Raw genomic sequence first — 17,366 nt, forward strand, 5'->3', positions numbered from 1 at the left:
CTCCGCTGCCGCTACCTCCGCCACAGCTTCGGGGCCGAGTCGGGTCTCCGCTACCGCTGCTGCTGCCGCTGCCGCCGCCACTGCTCCAGGGCCGAGTCAGGTCTCCGCTGCCGCTGCCTCCGCCACAGCTTCAGGGCTGAGTCGGGTCTCCGCTGCCGCTGCCGCCGCCACAGCTCCAGGGCCGAGTTGGGTCTCCGCTGCTGCTGCCGCCGCCGCCACAGCTTCGGTGCCGAGTTGAGTCACCGCCGTTGCTGCCGCTGCTACAGCTCCGATGCCGCCAGCTCCGCCATTAGGCCTCGGCGCAGACGGGGACGGGGACGGGGAATACGACCGAAGAAAAAGTCGCATCCCCCGAAGGAAGAGACCAAAGCATGTTTCTCCCACCCCACCCACACACATACACAACTTAATAAAACAAAATTAACTAAAACATGACAAGGAACAAAACGAAAGAAAAAAAATACAGATAATTGATGCAAAATGTCAGGCACATGAATTCTTCTGTCAGAAATGATAAAATGCCATTTGCAGCAAACCAATTCTGTGAACAGCAGTGAAACATGTCTTTCGGTTTAATTTGCATTTGGGTCATGTTCAGCATGTTCATAGAATGAGAGAGAACATCACATCTGCATGCCTCCTGGGGAAAACTACCTATTGCAACCCCCTGGTCTCTCTCGGCGGCTTCTGCTGTCGGTGTCTCAGTGGTCATTACTCCTACTCCTGAGTCAGAAGGTTCTGTGTTCAAGTCATAAACTTGACCACTAAAATGTGGGCTGACCCTTCCGTGGTGCACAGTTGAAGGAAAGACACAAATTGCTGGAGTAACTCAGCGGGTCAGGCAGCATCTCTGGAGCACATGGATAGGTAACGTTTTGGGTTGCGATGTTTTGGGTCGAAACGCACCTTCAGGATGAAGGGTTTTATCCCAAACGTGGCCTATTCCTGTTCTCCTCACCTGTAGCCTGACCTGCTGAGTTACTCCAGAACTTTGTGTCCTTTTGTGTATTAACCAGCATCTGCAGTTCATTTCTGCAAAGTTGAAGGGACTGTCTGGTAATGCAATGTGAAAACTAATGCCCTCACTTCTAAGATGGTTGTAAGAAAGCTCCTGTGGTACTCTCTGTAAAAGAATAGTGGAATTATCATTGATGTCGGCTGAACCGGTATCACTTCAACAGATAACTAGACATTATAAGATTGCTCAGTGACGGAGCGCACCACAAAACAACAGCTAATATCATCAAATACCCACACCGCCCTGGCCACACTCTTGTCTCACCACTACGATTGGGAAGCAGCTACAGGAGCCTGAAAACCATGACCTCTGGGTTGAAAAACAGCCTTTTACCAGCAACCATAAGGCTCTTGAACACTGCACAACACTAACCACAACCCTACCTCAGCAGCAACCTACTATGGACTTTGTTTTGGTAGCATTATGTGCTTCCGTTTTGCACTATTATGGAATAGTTACCAAATATCACTGCTTATTAATTTATTGTTTTATTGTTTACTGCATACTTATTTGTGGTGTTATTGTATTAATGGGACAGTTAAGCTGCAGCCAAGTAAGAATTGCATTGTTCTGTTGCCGGTACATATGACAATTAAACACTCTTGACTCTCTCTTGAATCAAGAGTCTTGACTCTTGCTGTGTACAGATCAACTGCTGGTCTTCTCCACTAAATCAGAGACTCCACTTGATTGTAAATCAGCTTGATGCCTTTCAAACTGTGATGTGAAAGATGCTATTGAAAGGAATCACACACCCCCAATTCACGTGCAAGTCAGGGGAGCTAAGTTAGAAGGATCTTGAGTGAGAATTTGAAAAGCATTCAGTTGTACAGAATGCCAAAGAAATCAAATTGCTGAACCACAATTGTCTTCTAAGTATGAGCTAACAAAGCCAAAAGAAAGGCTTTTAATTATGTCTGTCAGACATCTTTTTCAGCAAGTCTTTCAAGATCTTCCTCTGACGATGTAAAAGCTGGTTTAGTCTCTGCACTATTGTTCTGATCGTTCAAATGGTTAATGAAGAACCACTAAAGCAAGCAGCTTTCTGATGATAATTAGCAGCTGTTGCATTTTTCACATCAGCCAGATGTCTCAAATTAGCATTCAGCATCATCGAGATTCCTCAATTACAAGTGGCGGTGGAAGCACATTCCATGGCAATATTATTAATCGTTTCTATTCCCAACGGGCCACTTGCTGTTCTCCTGCAGAGAGGCAGACAGGAAGCGTGGTCCCAGTCCTCTGTCAGCGTGTCTGCAAGGAGACGTGCAATGCTGCAGCTCTCTCACAGTCATCTGTGCTCCAGTTCTTGATGTTGCTGCCTCACAAACAAACAGAATTACCAACTGAACATCCTTCATAATATCCAGATGGGATTGGGCAGACGAGGTACAAAAGATTAGATTAGATTAGATATAATTTATTGCCACACAGCCAGGCTGGTGGAAATTTGGGTTGTCTGCAGCGATACAATAATAAAGAACACACAACCACAATAAAACTGTAACACAAACATCCACCACAGCATTCATCACTGTGGTGGAAGGCACAAAATTTGGCCAGTCCTCCTCCATTTCCCCCCCGTGTACAGGACCAGAGTCCAGAGTCAGTCCAGGATCGGCTCTTCCTCACCGGAGACCGCGGCTTTAAGTTGTTGTAGGCCGCAGGCCGGCGGTCAAGATTTAAAGTCCCCGCCGCAGCCAGAAGCACCGTAGACTGCAGGGCCGGCGGTCGAAAGGTATCTAATCTATAAGCAGAGCGGGAGAGATAGAGAGAGAGGTTGGACAGGCTAGGACTGTAGTTCAGGAGGCTGAGGGGTGATTTTACAGAGGTGTATAAAATAATCAGTGGAATAGATAGAGTGAATGCACAGTCTTTTTCCTAGTGTAGGACAATCAAGAACCAGAGAACATAGGTTTAAAGCGAGAGTAGAAATCTACATTACTAAAACTCTGTTCTTGACCGGTTTTGGCGATCTGTGCTGCGATTTCCGAGAGAACGCCGCCACCTACGGCCGTCATTTTTGGCCACCTCGCTCAGAGCCCCCCTCCGCCGCATGTGTGCCGAGGATTTTTCCCTTCGATGAAATATGACAGAGATATTAATGATTTTACAAAATTCCCCATTCTCTCTGCTGCCCCTGCTGGTGGGATGGGTGAGGGACTATAAAACCAGGAAGTGGTGTGCCCCAATCAGTCTCTACAACATGGAGGTCTGAGCTCTGAATGACTGAACAAATGTCTACACAGCTGTGATTAAATACCCTTAATTTGGTTTGAAAATGAAAATATGGTTATGGTTAGTTTGAAGGAAAAAAGCACTGCCTGCAAATGGTTGTTTGGGGGGTTTGGGTTCTCTCTCTCTCCCCTCCCCCTCTCCTCTCCCCCCCCTCTCCTCCTCTCCCCCTCTCCCCCCTCTCCTCCTCTCCCCCTCTCCCCCTCTCCCCCCTCTCCTCCTCTCCCCCCTCCTCCTCGCCCCCTCTCCCCCCATCTCTCCTCTCACCCCTCTCCTCTCTCCCCCCCTCGCCCCCCCTCACCTCTCTCCACTCTCCCCACCCCCCTCTCCTCCCCCCTCTCCTCTCCCTCTCTCCTCTCCCCCCCCCCTCTCCCCCTCTCCCTCCCCCCCTCTTCTCTTCCCCACTCTCCTCTTCCCCCCCCTCCTCTCCCCCTCTCTTCTTCCCCCCCTCTCCTCTTTCCCCCCTCTCCTCTTTCCCCCCCTCTCCTCTTCCCCCCCTCTCCTCTTCCCCCCCTCTCCTCTTCCCCCCCTCCTCTTCCCCCCCTCCTCTTCCCCCCCTCTCCCCTCCTCTCCTCACCTCTCCCCCTCTCTCTCCCCTCCTCCCCTCCTCCCCTCCATCCCCTCCCCCACCCTCCCTCCCCTCCACACCGCCTTCCCTCCACCCTCCCCTCCCTGCTCCCCCCCTCACCCCCCTCTCAGCACCCCCTCTCTCTCCCCCTCACTCGCACCCTCTCTCCTCCCCTCTCTCTGTCTCTGCCCCTTCTCTCTCTGCCCTCACTCTCTACCCCCGCCTCCCCCCCTCTCTAGATGTGACTGCGTTGGGGGCTATGCGTCAGTAGATAGGGTGGTTATGGGGTAAAAGGAGCAAATTAATAATATTAATATAATATCAAGGGGGGTAATTAGTGTGAGTGCGGGGGGGGGGGGGAGGGGGGATAATTAGTGTGTGTGACGCTGCATGCCACCTCCCCCCCCCCCCCCACAACCGCACGTTCGGGGAACAGACCCAACGGGTCTGCACTTGGTCTAGTATTTAATAGAAATCTGAGGGGCAACGTTTTCACACAGAGGATGGTAGATATATAGAATAAACTCCCAGAGGAGGTAGTTGAGGCAGGTACTATAACTACACTTTTAAAGACATTTGACCAGTACATGGATTGGAAAGGTTTAGAGAGATATGGGTGAAATGAGGCTAGGAGGGACTAGAGTATATAGGGCACTTTGATCCTCATGGGCAAGTTGGGTTGAAGGGCCTGTTTCTGTGCTGTATGACTTTATTTGGCCTCAGACCTCTACAGGTTCTCCCCCCCTTTGCGTGAAGAATTTTCCCCTCTTTATCCTAAATGCCCGATCCTATCTCCTCAGGTTGTGGCTCCCAGTTCAGGATTTCCCACCAACTGAAATTATAAAATGTAGAACAGTACAGCATGGGACTAGGCCCTTCGACCCAAAATGTTAATGCTGAGTATGATGCTGTTAAACTCATCTCCTCTGCCAACATGTGATCCAGATCCCTCCATTCCCTGTATATTATCTGACTATGTAAAAGACTCCTAAATGTCACGATCATATCTGGCTCCACTACCATCCAAGGCAATGCGTTCCAGGCACCCACCACTTCGTGTGAATAAAAAAACTTGCTCCGCACATCTCCTTTAAACTTTCCCCCTCTGATCGTCAAACTATGCCCCAGTCTATGTTATTTCTGTCCTGGGAAAATATTTCTGACTGTCTACCCTATCTATGCGTCTCATAAATTTATAAAATAATATCTCATCGCCCTCAACATCCAACACTCCAGAGAAATCAATCCAAGTTTATCCAACCTCTCCTTATAGCTAATATCCTCTAAATCAAGGCAGCATTCTAGTAAACCTCTCCTGCACCCTCTCCAAAGCCTTCACATCGTTTCTCTAACGGGCCAACCAAAACAGATAATTCTCTTACTCTCTCCATCGATGCTGCCTGTCTTGCTGCGTGTTTCCAGCACCTGAGTTTTTTCTTGACATTCAAATCCTGTCAGGACCTTCATTGCCAGTTTCCCAGGGTCAATTAGGAATCTTCTGAACAGCCATTCCAACAATACCCAGTTGTCCCAAGCTTCACAGCCGGTGCCTGCACTGAACTGGCAAGATGCATGTTGTGAACAGGGCAGTGGACAATGGTACAAGCCTGACTGCCCTGCGTTCTGTGAATAAGATGAGAGAGCATATTCACATTCCTTGCTCACTTTAAGTACACAATTCACACTATGTTAAAATATGTGCTGGCTTCTCCTGATTTGAAATACATTTAATATTCAGCAACTATTAATATTTACCACTTCTATTACACTCCCATCAATCATAGTCATAACAGTTAGGGCTTTGTTAGTAATCACCCACAGACTTTTAACAATACTTCATATATTTTAATCACTCTCAATAATTACTCACATGCTACTTAACCATTGCCCTCTCCTAACAGCATGAGGAGGAACCTAGATATGAATACATCATTTTTTATTTATATGTCATGATCATAGACACTTTTTAGACTGTTATGGTTATGCCCATTGATCCAGGCATGTTCGGTGTCAGATTTCTTTCCGCTTTTGAAGAAATGGAGACTTTTATTTGGTCTAGTCTTTGTCACCACATCTATCTTTTTATCATTCGTCAGTTGATTAGGTTGATATATTATTGTCACTTGTAGCATGGTGCAGTGGAAAGCTTTTTTTTGTTGTGTGCTATCCAGTCAAGGAAAATACTTTTGTAGAAAAGTATTTCAAAGAAGAATTTGGACAGATAAGGCTAGATTTTATTCCCAGTCCCTAAATGGTCCTTGCTTTGCTGTGTATTCTGGGCAAGTTCAGATGTCATCTAAGTGTTAACTGTCTAAACACGGGGGCACATGAAAATTTGACATTTCCTTCTCCAAAGATGCCACTTGTGATCCAAATGGCAATGTTGTGGTGTCAGTGACACCATTATTAGAAAAGTTTTCACTCTAGATGTATTTATTAGTGCATTGTCAAGGGTGCAGCTCGTATGTCTGGTTCATGTGCAGGCATTGGGGTAACGGATTCAGTGACCTGACCATAAGGCCACACACCCCGTAAGCAGTTGGTGTGCCAGGGATATTTAAGGCTGTAAGACCCATGAACAAAAATATTTTGATTTTCCTTTCTTTCCCAAACTTGCTTTGCATCTTAGGCAAGGAATGCGAGATCCAAGTACAAACTTAAAATCCAAGCAGTGTGGAGTTCAACTGGGTGGCTGGCATCTTGGATGTCAAGCATTCTATTGAACTGACTCCCATGTATAACCAATATTGGGAAAAGGAAAATGCACCCTGCAGAGTCAGAGGGTCACAGAACTATACAGCAGGCCACAATCAACGCCGACCAAGTTGACATACTGGCAAGTCCCATTTGGCCCGTAGCCCTCTAAACCCTTCCTATTCATATATGTCCAAATATATTTTAAAAGTCGTAATTCTACCCACTGTTATGGCTTCCTCTGTAGTTCATATCAGATACGGACTACCTTCTGAGTGAAAAGGTTGCCTCCCTCTTAAATCTGTACCCTCTCATCTTAAGCATATGCCCACTCTGCCTTCTAGTTTTAGAATCCTCCACCCTGGGAAAAAGACAGTTCGTGTTCACTTTATCCATGCTCCTCAAGATCTTGCACACCTCAATAAAGTCAGCCTCATCCTCCTACTCTCCAAAGAAAAAGGTCCAAGCATACGCTACCTTTCCATTTAACTCAAGCCGGTAAACCCAGGGAGCTTCCTGGTGTATCCATTCTGCACCTTTTCCAACTTAATGGAATCCTTCCTGTAGCTGGGCGACCAGAACTGCATACAGTACTCCAAGTGTGGTCTCACCAATGACTTGTACAGCTACAATATGATGTTCCAACATTTGTACGCAATAACCTTCCCATTGAGAGCAAGTGGGCCAAAGACCTTTACCACACTTTCCACCTGACTCACCACTTTCAGAGAACCATGAGATACTGGTTCTTTGTGGGCAGCTTTCTTTCAGGTCGTTGGTGACTATCATCACTTTGCTTCTGAATCCAGACAACTGGCTCATTGATTTTCAAAGGACTATTTCTTCATGTTAATGTTGAGAAAATTCAGTGAGTGTAGTTTGTTGCACTGGTGCAAAATTGCCATACATCTTGAATTGAGTCATTAATTGTACACTGGCTGCCTCGGTGACATAATAGCAAAGGGGATTATCATACGAGAGGTAGGAGAGCCACAGAGAGTGACGTGGTGACTGCTTACTTTTCAGGAGACATAAAATGTGATTGTAAGTGTAAATCTAGAATAGTTAAACCATGCGCTTCATCGATTGCATTTCTGAAATTTGTTTTAGATTCCATTTAGTGTCCTGTGCAAAAGTACTAATCATGCCTTATACATTCTCATCCAGATCGTTGATATAAACCGCAAACAACAATGGGCCCAGCATTCACCATTTTGACTTTGGCTCGTGTTAAACTCTGATGCTCTGAGAGAAACGCTGCTATAGATGGTGATGGAGACTGGGTCTTCTGGTTCCATTCTCTGCAGATATTGAATGAAACAAGATGTACACCACCCTCTCACTCAGAGCTGCCTCAAGGAGCAGATTAAAGGGGACCAAGGCTCGAATGTTGAGGACAAGTGAATCTTCAGTCTGCTCTGCATCTGAAATTGGACACAAGAAACTGCAGATGCTGGAATCTTGAGCAAAACACAGTGCTGGAGGAACTCAGCATGTCAGGCAGCATCTGTGGAGAGAATGGATAGACAACTTTTCTCATAGGATGGATTCACTCTGATGAAGCATCTAAACCCGAAACGTCATCAGTCCATTCTCTCCACGATGCTGCCTGATCCACTGAGTTCCTTCAGTGTTTTGTGTTTTGCTCTATCTGAAACTTGGGGTTTTGTTCTGGAACCTTGTAGATGAAACCACCAGTTTTTAGATCTAAATCACCAGTAAGCATGGTGGAGATAATCCAAACTTAGATGGCTGTTGAATCATTAAGTATGTTAATTTCATCAATAATGTACAGGAGGTGATTGTCATTGGGGGACAATGTGTAACAATTCATCATTATTTTTGCCTAATGAGTGAATTCTACCTTCGAGTTGCTTCTGTGCTGCCCCTGGTGGTCATCGCTAATGGTAGCAATGCCAAAGATAGGAGATGCAAGGAGCTGGTGAGAGTCTTTAATTGGTCATATCCTCAGTACAGTTTACATTGAAGTCAGTGGATAGAAACTTGTTTGGACCTGAGCTGAAACCTGGTTAAAATATTTATTGAAATGGCTGCATGGGGTGGTTAAAAACGTAATGGATGAAACGTTATGTAAACATATCCGGATAATGCATAGAGTATTTTCAAATTGATTTACATCCAAGACGTAAAAAATATGTAAAATCCTCCGTCTTTATCAGCCCTTTCCTTCCTCTCCCAAAGCACACTCTAAAACCGAAGCATGACAATGCTTCTAATTGGCATCTCAACTATTCTTCCACTTTGCAACCAGTGCCCACAAGCCTTGACCTTCATCCAGATGGCTCAATGATGAGAGAATGCAATTCTCCACCATCGGAGCTAATTGGATGTAGCTTCAACCACAGGCTTTTGCGGAGAAATATATCTCCCCACAAAAAATTATACTGGCAGAAATACAACAATTAATGAAATATCTCAGTGGACTCAAATCTGTCCGCCTCCATGGTTGGTATTAAAGATGCATAACTTCATTTATTTAGGTGCTGGACTAAAGTTCCAGGCAGTTGTCTGATTCATTATCATTTGTAGCAGAGTGCATATCATCTGTCACAATACATCATTTTTAATTAATTTGACAGATAATTAAACTTAAAGGAAGTACTTAGTAGCGATAGAAATGTGGCTGAAAGATAAAGCAGCACCTGGGAAACAAAATTATTACACAACGCTTCCTGCAGAGCTCCATAATGCTGGGAATTGGGAGAGAGCCGACTGCATTAAATTCTTCACAAGTGTTTCTGGATGATTTCATTGGAGAAAAGATCAGAAAATAATTTTTTGGAGAAAAGTTTGGAACATTTGAAACTGCAGATGGCTTTTTATTGAATTGCAGATGCACCTGTACTGCCCATCATTGTCTGGTGTCACCAGTCCTTCTGTCATTTAGTAGATCTTGCCAGCCACTCCATCACAGACTACCTCTGTTACCCTTTCCACCTCCTTTATTGCATTGTGTTTATCTCTAAATTTCCCCAGTTCTGATAGACAGCTATCAACCCTCCTCAGACTGATTGAGTAGAGGAAAGAAAATTGTAAAAGAAAGGTGGGGGCAGGATAAGGCCTGGCAGGTGGTCTCGACCCGAAACATCACCCATTCCTTCTCTCCAGAGATGCTGCCAGTCCCGCTAAGTTACTCCAGCTTTTTGTGTCTACCTTCTGGCAAGTGATAGATGGGTACAGGTGAGGGGAGGGGTGATGGCTGATGGGTAGAGTAAGTGACAAAGACTAGAGGTGAAAAGGAGACAAAAGAGTGTCAGATAAGGAAAGGAGTGAGATGTAAAGCTGAAGGGAGAGATATAAGTGTTAACTGTTTCTTTCTCCTTGTATAAAACTTGTCTTTCTGAAATTTTCCAATGTCATCAGTTTTAATTCCAGAAGAGAAACAGAGTTAGCTTCTTCAGCCAACTACCCTGTTTTCTTTAAAGAGTTTGACAGCTCTGGGCCTGTACTCGCTGGAGTTTAGAAAGATGAGGGGGGGTCTCATTGAAACCGCCTGAATAATGAAAGGCCTAGATGGAGTGGATGTGGAGAGGACATTTCCACTAGTGGGAGAATCTAGGAGCAGAGGGCGCAGAGTCAGAATAAAAGGATATACCTTAAAAAAGGAGATGAGGACATTCTTTAGCCAGAGGATGATGAATTTGTGGCATTAATTGCCACAGAGAGCAGAGGAGGCCAAGTCATTGGGTATTTCTAAAGTGGAGATTGATAGGATCTTGATTAGTAAGGATGTCAAAGGTTACAGGGAGAAGGCAGGAGAATGGGGTTGAGAGGGAGAAATAGATTTGTGATTGAATGGCGGAGTAGACCCAGTGGGCCGAAGGGGCTAAGTCTACTTCTATGATTTGCAAACATGATTTCCATCATCTGCAGTTTTTTCTTGATTTTCATTTCATCCTGTGAAAAGTTAAACCAGTTAATGTTTCACCCACGATAAGACTCTCTGATGATTTCAATTTTCTCTTGCTGCTGAAGACTAGTGATGAAGCTGACTGAATTTCAGTTGCTGTAGAGTTGTCTGTAGCATTGTATATTATAAAGAAGTAGTTTATGGAAATGAAGTCCAATTTGTTTTCAAGTAACACAGAGCTTCTCTTTTGACCAAGTGACTGGTGTCATTGCAATGTTGCTTTTCCCAAATCTCCTGCTATTAATAACAACAAAATGCATTGCAGGGACTCCTGCTCATTAAACCCCAGCTGAACAAGTTCTTTAAATGTTATTTTCACATAGTTGACTTCAGTCAAGACAGTTTGAAAGAAGGCACCCAAAAAGCCTTTGACCTTCAAAGGACTAACAAGCTAACAATGCACTGACAAGGCCACATGCTTCCGTTTATGTAAAAGAAAGGCATTAATTAAATTACCCAGGGTGAAACACAGGGTGTTAGCTTGCTCACACTTGGCTTTTCTCCTGAACATACTTGATTTCTAAGCTCATTAATGGGAAATGAAAGCTTTTTGTGTTACATTATTTTATGATTCTGCTGTAAAATGCAGGGAGCTTGGATAATGACTATGGCTCACTGAAATACATGTTCTTTAAGAACGGCCCTCGCTATGCCTGCTAATATTTAATAATTCCTTGGCTTCTATTGCCAGTCCAACAGAGATTCTGTTTCCTAATTTGTGTTGGAAATACTTCTCGTGGTGCCCGTAAGCTTGGGCGAAGAATGTCTAAATGATTTGAAGGCCAGTTGGCTCTTTGACCAGAATAGACAAGATGCGGGCTTGTGTGTCGGAGTATCCCAGCTTAAGGGACTGTTTCCATGAGTGCCTTGCCACAGAAGGAAGAGGGGTGCTGGTGCTGTCTGACTTTGTGGTGTAGCCTGTCACACAATCCTCTTTCTCTGAAAATAGAAGATGGTTTAGAACATAGAACAGTACAGCACATGAACAGGTCCTGCTCCACACATGTGTCTGTGCCGAACAATGATGCCAAGATAAACTAATCTTCTCTACTCCCATTCCCTGCTTACCGCTCCATTCCCTGCATATCCTGTGTGCCTATCTAAAAGAAACAAACTGCCTCCACCACCACTCCTGGCAGTGTGTCCCATAAACCTCTGTGTAAAAAAAAGTTGCCCCGCACATCTATATACTTCCTCCTCTGATCTGATCTTAAAACTATGTCCTTTAGTCAGGTCTCCCTTCAAACTCTGGCGCCTCAGAGAAAATAATCCAAGTTTGTCCAACCTCTCCCTATATCTAAAACACTCCAATGAGGACATTATCCTGGTAAACCTATTCTGCACCCTCTCCAAAGCGTCCACATTCTTCCAGTGTTGGGCAATCAGAACTGCATACAATACATCAAATGTATTGCTAAAACTGACTAATACTCAATGCCTCAACTGATGAAAGCGTGCATACAATATGCCTTCTCTATTGTTGCACGTTTTTGGAAGTGCCGATTAACACAGCCTCTGGGATCCTGGTGGACACCAAGTCCAATGATTCATCTCCTCAAACAACAGGATGTAAGCAATGAGAAAGAAACAGTGACATTTTTAGTTTAATTTAGTGATACAGCAGGGAAATAGGCTCTTCGGCCCACTGAGTCCACGCCGACCAGCAATCCCCACTATATTAACATTATCCTATGCACACTAGGGCCAATTTTTACATTTACCAAGCCAATATACCTCCACACCTGTACGTCTTTGGAGTGTGGGAGGAAACCGAAGATCTGGGAGAAAACCCACGCAGTCACGAGAAGAACGTACAAACTCCGTGCAGACAGCATCCGTAGTCTGGATCGAACCCGGGTCTGCGGTGCTGCAAGCGCTGCACCACCGTGCAATGGTGCAGTTGTTTAATAGTTAAATTACTGCCTTCATAGTCAGAGTGAACTATTGGTTACTGGACACTGTCGTTTTTATTCCATATTCCTTCGGCAGTTGCCGGGTGAATGGAAGATCAAATCTTTTTGTTTGAAAGACAGGGCCTACAGCACTCCAAGTCCACGCTGACCATTGATCACCCGTTCACACATGCTCTATGTTATCCACTTTCGCTCCACTCCCTACACACTAGGGACAATGTGCAGAGGCCTATTCACCTACAAACCAGCACGCCTTCAGGATGTGGGTGGAAACCGGAGCATCAGGAGCAAACCCACACAATCACATGAGTATGTGCAAACTCCACGCAGACAGCGGCTGAGTTCAGGATCGAACCCAGGTCTCTGGTGCTGTGGGGCAGCAGCTCTACCAGCTGTGCCATTGTGCTGCCCCGTTTCAGGCATGTTGTATAACTATGATATCCCTTTAACTGCAACCATGCAGTGCAGAAAAGTTTACATTATAAAATGCGTGAAGATGTTAAAACAGTCATGTGCACGAGACACAGTGTAGGAGCTAAACTGTTGATCTTGCTTTGAATGACCATGGAAGATTCAGTCATTATATTGTGACATAGTGCCAGAGGAACAAGTTGAGGCAGGTGTAATAACAACATTTAAAAGACATTTGGACAGGTGCATGGATGGGGAATGTTTGAGGGCATTGGCTGAAAACCCGGGGGGGCCAGGGGGGACGTGTCCCTCCCTGTTTTCAGAGATGGGGAACGGTCCCCCTCACGTTACAAGCTTTAAATCTAATTCAGGGCGCACGGCTGAAGCTTCCGATGCCTCGCGTGTGTGTGTGAGTGTGCGCATGCGCGCGCGGCCGCCAAGAAATTGTGTTCCCCCTGACCCTCGGTCCCCTCCATGTTTTGAAAGCGGTTTCCGTCTCTGTTTGAGGGATATGGCCAGGCATGGGCAAATGGGAGTAGCTTAGATGGGACGACATGGTTGGCATGGACGAGTTGGGTTGAAGGGCCCGTTTTTGTGCCGTATGATTCAGTGGCATTTAATCTGGAAATAACAAATGTGAATAGTTTGTGAAAGTGTGCCACACCTCCTTTGCTCTTTTGACTGATATCGTGCAGTGCATCGATATCAGTCAGAATATCATGACCGCCTTCCTCTCAGGATTGCCTCAGTACCTCAGCATACGGCAATCCTTGGACTCACATCCCGAGTCCTCCAACTGCTGCCATTGACTGGCTGCCTCTGCTCAGCTAGAGCTCCAGCATTTAACTTTTGCCTGGCCCTTCCTTCCCTCTCCCTAAACTCTTCTCAAAGGCCTAGAGAAACTTCAAACACATTTTAACCATCCGCACTTCACAGCAAGCTGTCAGCCAAAGCAGAGCATTGCCTCAGAGCTCACTTCAAGACGATGGTTAATCCTTCACGTTTTGGGATCAACCTGTTTGAAGTTTTTGGATCAAAGTAAAAACTCCTTTGATGACAAATTTTTCAAGTGCCATCAGCTCATGGGTTGGGTAATTGGTTGGAAGTCAGGAAATGGAGTAATGATAAAAAGAATGTTATCTGATTGATGGGACATGACAAAGAATGAACCCAAGGGATCTCCATCACGGTCAAGGCTTCGATGTACAAATCAATTTTTTCACCCAAGTTGTTCAGGTTGCAGTTGAATATTTCTTAATGTTCTGCTCATGAGTGGTATCTCTGCTCATTGAGCTAAAACGTTATACCGGGAATGTAATGTAAAGCGTTAAGGCATCAATTTTGTATTTAAGAAAGATAAATCAGAACATCTTCTCATTAAGAAATCCTTGGAGCTGTGGAGGAACAAAGAGATTTTGTATCTCTTCCGCCCATTGTCTATAGCTCAATTAAAAATGTGGAATATTATTCAGGGGTCTGAAGAAGAGTCTCGACCCGAAACATCATTTATTTATTTTCTCCGGAGATGCTGCCTGACCCGCTGAGTTACTCTAGCATTTTGAGTATATTTGGAGTATTCTGCAGTTATGATTGACCCATTACAGGAAGAATGTGGAAACTTTATAAAGAGGGTGCAGAAGAGGTTAGCCAGAATGCTGCTGCCTTAATTGGTGGGTGGTAGCAAAAAAAGTTGGACAAATATAGGCTGTTTTCTTTGGAGACGCAGAGATTGAGGGGAGACCTGATAGAAGTGCATAAAGTTGTGAGAGGCGTAGATTGGGGAGAGAGTCAGAGCCTTTCTCACAGTGCGGAAATCTCAAAGACGAGACGGATAGCTTTAAGGTGAGGTAGAAAGTTTAAGGGGGATGTATGGGGCAAGTTTTTTTTTTACACAGAGGGCTTTGGAATGAAGTACCCAGGGTAGTGGTGGAGGCAGATACAACAGTGGCTTTAAGACTATTAGACGGGCACATGGGAATGCAGGGAATGGAGGGATATGGATCACGTGCAGGCAGAGAAGATCAGTTTAATCAGGTATCATGTTCAGATGGACATTGTGGACCAAATAGGCTTTTCTTGTGCTGTACTGTTCCACGTTCCACAGCAATCCTGAACACATCCTAACAGAGAGATTCTATTTTGTTTCTTTCCTCCCCCTCCAACCCTCAATCCCTGAAAACATAAAACCCATTTCCGACCTATGATACCTCATGCAGTTTCCATGAAGGGTTATTGATCTGAAACATTAACTTTGCTTCTCCCTCCACAGGTGCTTCCTGGCAAGTTGAGTATTTCCAACACTTTCCGTTACAACTTTCAAAACTGTTTCCTGGAACACCGTGGTCAATAGGAATTTCATGCATGAGGTCAGTACCTTTATGTTGGGTGATGTTACTGGCATTGGAGAAAAAGCAGTGAAGGAGTCGTGGTTTTTATCAGTCAGAAGCAAATAGAATGGCAGAACAGTTGTTCAAGATACTGATGAGGCAGGATGAGACAGGAAATATGCCATTTAGCTGGATAGTGTGCAGAGAGAAGATTTACGAGGATGTTGCTTGGAATGTCACGGCAGTCATGGTGGCGCAGCAGTAGAGTTGCTGCCTTACAGCGAATGCAGCACCGGAGACCCAGGTTTGATCCCGACTACAGGTGCTGTCTGTACGGAGTTTGTACGTTCTCTCCGCGACCTGCATGGGTTTTCTCCGAGACCTTCGGTTTCCTCCCTCACTCCAAAGACGTACAGGTTTGTAGGTTAATTGACTTGGTAAATGTAAAAATTGTCCTTAGTGTGTATAGGATAGTGTTAATGTGTGGGGATCACTGGTCGGCATGGACCCGGTGGGCCAAAGGGCCTGTTTCCATGCTGTATCTCTAAACTAAACTAAACTAAACTAAAAAGACTCAAAGGCCTGAGATATAGGGAGAGATTAGAACTTATATCTCCCTGGGCAGGTTAGAACTTTTTTTCCTTAGAGCACAGGAGGCTGAGGGGTGATCTCATAGAGGTTTATAAAATCATGAGGGGAATAGATAGGGTGAATGCTCAGAGTCTTTGTCACAGAGTAGGGGAATCAGGAATTAGAGCGCATAGATTTAAAGTGAGAGAGTAAAGATTTAATGAGAATCTGAGGGACACCTTTCTCACATAGTGGATGGTGGGTATATGGAAGGAGCTGCCAGAAGAAGGGATTGAGGCTGGTGCTCCTGACAACATTTTAAAGTCAATTGGACAGGCACATGGATAGGGAAGTTTTAGAAGGATATGGGCCAAACATGGGCAAATGAGTCCAGCCTGAGCAACAGGGCATTTTGGTTAGCATGGACGAGTTGGGCTAAGGGCCTATTTGCATGCTATATGACTCTTAACAGTCTTCATGGTCTGAAAGTGCTCCTCTTGTTCCTCTGCTGCCATGATGCCCCCAGAAGTGTCCGTGGAGGAGTATGATCCATCAGACATCTCCAATCGGGCCTCTTCAGGCGTAGTTATGTTTCAAGCGCACACACCAAGGATACAATCGACTCCAGTTGTTATTGGCCGTAAACCATTGCTCGACTATCTATTTTAGGATTGTCCAGAAGACAATTGACATCCTGTACGTCTGACAATGGATGAGGCAGACTGAGAGGATTGTAATTTGCATCTGCGAGGGAGATTTGTGATAACGGTGCTGAAGAAACTGAAGGCCTATGTTTTATTGAGGTTGGCTTCACCACTGACCTTTTCCATGGAAAAAGTAACATATAGTGTAATAAATTAAGTTTCCATCAAGGCATGGATCTCATTTAATTAAGCCTAAGAACCCAAGGCAATATTAATCTCTTGTATGTGAGTACTGGACATTCTAATTTTAAACTGGTCAATTTTGTTCTCAAAGGCATAATTCAAAAAGCTATTACATTCAGAGCTCTGAAGTACCTTCTTTCTTTGTGGTTGTTTTTTTTAATTGAGGTAACGGGGGTAAAATGATCATTAATTTTAATTGTTACAACATGGGAGCTTTGAGTAGTTGGACATTAGAACAATTAGAAGAAGTGAAATTAAAAAAATTCCTGTTTAATTCAGTGATAACAATTAAATCATTAGTGTACGCTACCATTATGAGGATTAATTCCAGGACACATTTAAAGCCAAAATTGATTGATCCTCTCGATAAACTAAATATTGCACAATTGGACCTGGAAGAATCTATAAAGCTGCTTGCTTTGGGAGGCCAAAAGTCACTCTGCAATTTATTGCGGTCTTGCGTGGACCTTCTCCCAAACCATGCTGAGATGCACCCCGATAAAATGCTTTCTGTGGCGCATCTGTAGAAGTTGGTGAGGGTCATTGGGGACATGCTGGACTTTGTAAGCTTTCTGAGGAAGTAGAGGCGGAGGGGTGCTTTCTTGGCCATAGATTCGATGTGGTCCAGGCCAATTGATGGTGATATTTATTCCTAAGAGCTTGAAGCTTTCACCCATCTCTAATTCAACAGCATCACTGTACTGTACGGGGTGTGTGTACTGCTGCGCTTGCTGAGTCATCACAATCTCCTTAGTCTTGCTGGCATTGAGAGAAAGATTGTTGTCCCGGCACCAGGTTACAAGGTTCTCAAG

General features: G+C 44.8%; 1 long non-coding RNA gene across 1 annotated transcript in view; it reads left to right on the forward strand.

Moving 5' to 3' along the window:
* Positions 1-15,130, forward strand: part of LOC116991205 — a 254,808-nt gene extending 239,678 nt beyond the window's left edge. Inside the window, exon 5 of the long non-coding RNA XR_004416711.1 lies at positions 15,040-15,130. This is a non-coding gene — a long non-coding RNA (uncharacterized LOC116991205). The remainder of the gene's footprint in view (positions 1-15,039) is intronic.
* The last annotated feature ends 2,236 nt before the right edge of the window (positions 15,131-17,366 follow it).

This window comes from Amblyraja radiata, chromosome 33 (assembly GCF_010909765.2).
Source record: "Amblyraja radiata isolate CabotCenter1 chromosome 33, sAmbRad1.1.pri, whole genome shotgun sequence".
NCBI lineage: Eukaryota > Metazoa > Chordata > Chondrichthyes > Rajiformes > Rajidae > Amblyraja > Amblyraja radiata.